This window comes from Cibotium barometz, chromosome 3 (assembly GCF_041138505.1).
Source record: "Cibotium barometz isolate CiBa-2024 chromosome 3, ASM4113850v1, whole genome shotgun sequence".
Classification (NCBI taxonomy): Eukaryota; Viridiplantae; Streptophyta; class Polypodiopsida; order Cyatheales; family Cibotiaceae; genus Cibotium; species Cibotium barometz.
This window is the reverse complement of record NC_141048.1, coordinates 63,757,038-63,762,899: the sequence shown is the minus strand read 5'-3', so window position 1 is coordinate 63,762,899 and position 5,862 is coordinate 63,757,038. Positions and strand designations below refer to the sequence as shown.

General features: G+C 42.1%; 1 pseudogene across 1 annotated transcript; it reads right to left on the bottom strand.

The window, feature by feature from the left end:
• Positions 1-302: 302 nt before the first annotated feature.
• Positions 303-2,760, bottom strand: LOC147640381 (protein ORANGE-GREEN, chloroplastic-like; annotated as a pseudogene). Its single transcript, XR_015270031.1, has 6 exons — positions 2,584-2,760; positions 1,703-1,789; positions 1,466-1,542; positions 1,173-1,302; positions 914-1,050; positions 303-759 (listed from the first exon to the last, which is right to left on the bottom strand). The product of XR_015270031.1 is annotated as a protein ORANGE-GREEN, chloroplastic-like (transcript).
• Between the last annotated feature and the right edge of the window lie 3,102 nt (positions 2,761-5,862).

Genomic DNA, 5,862 nt, shown 5'->3' with positions numbered 1-5,862 from the left:
TCGAGTGGTGAAGATGTTTGCCTAGGACCAAGAGGTCCTAGGTTCAATACCCCCCTTAGTGCTGACAGCATCGCCTACTGGTAAATAATTAAGCAACACCAAGTGGTGAAAATTCAATAACTACAAGAGGATCTTGACCCTAAGGCCAATCGAAAAAAAAAATGAAATAAAAAAATAGAGCCTATCTTTCACAACAAAGAGTGGAGATTTCGGAAACGGTCGTAGTAATAAATGTTACAAATGTTACTTGGAATTGAGGAAAGGCTACTTGAGATTGAGAAATGGTCACAAGTTAGTTGAGATTGATGAATAGAGTAATGGAGGGTACAACAATTGCTCGCTTCGAGCTGTACTCAAACTGATTAGTTTCAAAATGAAGGGGGCTTTTGTTGAAGATTAGAAAATCGAAAAGAAAACACCCTTCCCTCCACATGTCAACCTGAGATAGGACCACAATCTATTACATGGGAACGTAGTGGTGTCTCCTAATTTGATTTTCTTCCAAGGGTCCAGGTACAAGATTTGCTCACCAATGTTCTCTATGTAAATGACACCACCTATTCTAGTTTGGGGCTCTACTTCAACAAAACTAGACTAAGAAAACTGAAAAAATCCTGTGCAAAGGCATTTAAGCGAAGGGATCTATGGGAGGATCATGCTCACTTGCCATGGCTGTTGAATTCAAACAAAGGGATCTATGCGAGGATCATGCTCACTTGCCATGGCTGTTCCTGTGCAAAGGCATGTTGGGCACATGACCTGCCAAGATTGAATGATTACAGGTACACACAAAACATGTTATAGCTCAATCATCACAAGAGTGTCCTTCACAGTTTCCTAAGCAGAATTCCCGAGGCTAATCCCCTTCTCTTCCATGAAATCTTGCATAAACATTAGCAGTAGTACTAATTACCCTTGCTGCACCGGAGCAATTCGGACATCTTTGGGATGTTGGTGGCAAAGATGGGTTGTCAGTATTACCAGATGTTGAAACAGGTTTCACTGCACCCAAAGCTCCAGTGCCTGAACACCGGGCACATGCCAAGCACCCTGAAGAAATGGGATATAAACAAGTTACTCTACAAGTAAACCCTTCAAAAAGCTAGGAATGGAAGACACTCCAAATGCAGGATGGAGCCAACGCTTCTTCAAATATGAGTCAACAATTATACCTGTACCATGGCAGTAAATGCATCTCTTGTGCTCCTGTTGCTTCACATCATTTACTTCAACAACCATCAACGAGGAGATGACACCAACTGCGCACCACCTGAAAATGATGCCACAATGGGATCGACCTCACTGTGCACACCATCGATCCACCTCCTCATAAGTAGGAGCACTGAAACCACATCACTTCTTGTGGAGCATCCCACTTTTCAAGACGACTCAAAAGAGAAAAACGCAGATGTCCAATCTTCCATAGCTAAACCAAATTACTTGCATTCCACCTCCATAGCCATACCTAAGTTGATGTGGCAAATTTATGCTTCTAATAAAATCTGCATATGATGTGCCTCCTAGTCCCAGCTTTAACTCTAGCTGTATTTTCAGTGTACATGTCCATAAGAAATTTAATCCTCCTGCAACATTCATTTTTTTCATGAATGCATGACTCTGCGAGGGAGGAAGAAGGGGGGAAGGGGGGGGGGAGTAGGCCTTCTTAAATAGAAACATTCATCAATGCGATTGGAGAGCATACAATTGGTGCTAGGAAGCCGCCAAAGAGAATTATTGCAGCCACAAGCCCGCAGCAGAAGACATAGTACTGTTTCAGTGTTGCCATACTCTGTTTCTCCCCAACCACCAATTAAAAAAAACTGAAATTTAAGGTTAATGTGAACGCGGACACACAGCTTGGTGCAAAAAAAGTCCTCTTTTGTTCATTTCTTATCAGCTACTCAAAACTGGAGTTAATACTCAAAGGACACTCTTTCTTTCACATAAACCTCTCTAGCTAAAAAGCAGGCATGATCACATTATTAATAATTACTAGAGTCTGCATATCATAAACCTCTCTAGCTAAAACCAGGCATGATCGCATTATAAGTAATCACTACAGTCTGCATATGAGATCCTTGCAAACGCTATCAATCACACCATGCAGCCCTGCTTCCACAACTCTTCTAAGCTGACTCCTCCTCCTCACGGTGGGGCTGGATCCTCAAGGTGTCAACAGGACACTAATCTGCTATGGATCCTATGGATCAACAAGGGTATGTCTCTTCCCTGAGACGTTTGCCCATTAGTGAATTTGGCATGAGGAAAACTGGTTAGATTGGAGGTTCACATGGTTAAATGTATGACCACACAAGTGGACGCATGCATGCTCTAAGCTCCCTCCACTTTCACCCTCAGCTTTTTAGTGACACCAGCATGCAATCCAACTTCATACCATGAATAAAACTTACTAAGATATCTCCTCCTGATACCATGAATAAAACTTACTAAGAGGGAAAAAGCACATAATATTGTCTAATCAGAAAAGAATTCCATTTGAATTTGTTAAGCAGTATAATGTTAATCTTCACTCCAAGCATGGCATTCATCGCAAGGAAGAAACGATGCGAGTCTCAATTTTACCAGTGAAGGAAGAAAAGGGATAAAGGAGGGAAAGTTGGGCATCTCATTCTCATCATCATTTGTAATTTCATGCTCTCCCGATTTGAGTCATTGTTGTATTCGTAGCCGCCTTACCGGACCAAGACAAACATAAGAACCTGCCTGTTGATTCAAGTTTGCTATAACAGTTGTAAGCATGGAACTTAAAAGGTTGAGGAACTGCAGCTAACATGATGTAGACCATTGGAGAGTTCAGATTATATCTCAAACATAACAAAAACCTTAACTCCATGAGAGTGAACTCACAATGATTCAAACGATAACTCCATCATGCGTAGCATAGAAGTGCCTGGACATCCCTACTCATGTTGTCAGCACCCAAGAGAAGGTCTGGGTTAATGCATGAAGATACGTCCACAGTAATGGACCGGTAACACTTCCGCAAAGGTGTAGGACTCGGCCATAGTCCATGATGAAGGTTCCCAAACACACACAAACAACGTGCGCACCACCTGCACGTGAATGCTCACTCACACGCACATGCACCGCATGCAAAGGTAGCTGGTTATGGAAATGCACCATTTCAGATGAGCATTAGCTGCAGCTACCATGGTGTATAAGGAACCTCTAAGAGAACAATGCTAAAATTTAATAACCTCTTCCATAAGAAGAAAAATCTTATTCCGCCGGCTCAAAAAATATCTTCTGCCCTGTGGGGAAACAAAAAAGTCAAAAACAACGTGCTCAATTTGTATCTTTAACTGGCTGTGTAACCTTCACAAATGTACATACTAAACAGAAATGAAAATAAACATTTTCCAATCATGATTGCATGAGAAAATGTTATAGAGAAAGCATACAAGAAGTGTTTTGATTTGAAAACAATGTTTTGACAGCTGTCACTCTATATCTTTAAACAGCTTAACATACAATGATGCCATGATAACTTCGATGATGGATTTGATTCTCTACACAGTCACTATGTATGAAAACAAAAAATGCCTTGCTACCTACTTGCACAATATTCCCAAGCATAGTGATAGTCATAGATCATAACATCACACCCATACATACATGGGGGACACCCCTAAAACAGTCTTGACTATCTTCTTGAAAGATTGGCTTGTGTAGTACGCAAAACAAATGGCGGCCCTGGCGGGCGGTGCTACTGCAGCACAACCGCCACTGGCGGTGCGCCCGACTGCACCATTACTCCTGGTGGCACTCTCCACCCCACTGTTCGCCTCTGTGCCGGCTCTGAGACTACTTCTGCCGCTGCTCTGCCTTGGCCCAAGGAACGCCACTTAGCCACACGGCTCTGAGATAGCCTCTGCTCCAGCTCTGCCCACGGTTCTGAGACTCCTAGATCCACCTATTCCGAGGGATCTTTTCCAAGGATGTAGCTATGGCCTCCAGCTTGGCCGAGAGTCCAAAGGACTCTATGGCTGCGAGGTGAGCCTTAAGCCTTGCTCCTATGTGGTTCCTTGTCAGATAGTTCTAGGGCTTGGTCATGGAGGACCTTAGCATAGGACATATATATAAACCTAGATGAATCCAGGAACATGACTAAATTCACCTTTTAGGAACATCCATGTTATATACTCATGGTAGTCAACCCACAAGACTATTAACTATCAACTCCATTATGCATAGTATGGACTAGATACTACGACATCCCCACTAACGTCATCAGTGCCCAATAGTGGGTGTAGAACTTTGTATCAAGATATGCTCTCACACACACACACACATAGGAGCATAGGACATGTACAAACATCATTTGCTGTCGCTGGACTTCCACAGTCTGATGGCTAATGACCTGGCCAACTGAGCACAATGAGCATGGGCTTCTTCTTCGCCTGTCAAAGCCTACTACTAGTGACCTAAATCTGCCTACTACTCTTTGTTGGCAAGTTGTGAGCTCTTTGTTAGCAAGTTGTGAGCTCTTGTTCTCTGCCTGCTACTCTTTGTTAGCAAGTTGTGAGCTCTTGTGAGGATGTTGCTATAATTGGAACCACCTACTTTTATGATGTTTGAAGCCAAGCCCATCCTATAAGAGCTTAGCGGATGATGGTAGCGGCAGCTGCCTCAAGAAAGCTCTAATGAAAAAAAGAAAATAAGACTAAACTAATCAAACCAGTCAAATAAAAATGATAACTTCTAGAGATCTAATGTTAAAATAATCTTCTTAATCACTTGCTAATGAGCTAGCCCGATTAAGCTCTGACACTATGTTACAAAGTATGGATCTAGAACAGCTCATAGCAAGTAATTGAATACATGTTTAAGGAGACTAATGAAGTGATTAAGAAAGTAAACAAGATGTTAGCAACAAAATGATATGCTCACAAAATGTCACATAATCTTTTGCAATAATCAAGTTCTATACACCCATATTTATAGCTTTGGGAAGGGCTCCAATCCATGCTTTGTGTGCACCCTAGTGTCAACCATTTCTTCATTTTAATGCTCACACTACATGTGCCTCCTTGCGCTTTCCATGTGCTACCTTTTTGACCTTTGTCTTCACCTTTTACAAATAACCATACAAAAATCAACCTTTGCCAATGTACCCTTAGTCTATTTCTCTATCTAATGTGCATGCTCCTTCTCTTGCTTATGTGACTCACTCCTTACCTTCCTTGTTCTCCATGGCACCACATTTCTCAACAAAAGGGTCCATACCACTTCCACAACCAAAACGAAGGCCCGATATGAAGTACCTCTGCATTGCCTATCACTTTCCATGCTACCTCAACAAGCTACCTGCTATCATCAGGACTGCCCAAAGCTTTCCATCACTTTGCTCTACATCTAGCTACGGATCGGTCTCGAACTTACCACTCAACCTTAATCACCAACTCCATGGCATATCCTTGACCATCCACACTATCCACTTTCTAGCATCAACTTCACCACCACTGATTTGGGGTGATGCGAGGATGTGGTCACCATTACGAAGGGGGGCTATGCTAACCATTCTATTGGTTAACATAATTTCACTCGTCTGTCCTACTGTAAGGCGCCTTGCCATCTTACCCACGTGAATGGGAACTTAGCTTTTGTAAGATAACGCTGAAACATATCCTTACCATGAGCTTAATGTTAAATAGAGAAACTCTATGAAACTAGTGTACGTACTTGCTTAAGACTTGTAATAGAGGCCGTACCATTTTTAAGTTTAGCTGAACTAGTGTGAAAACTAGTCACTTGTATATGTGTCATTTTTTACAATAAGTAAGACATAATCATTCCCTTGCAATCGTTTACTTGTGAGCTCTCCTTCTTCCCTCTTCTTGC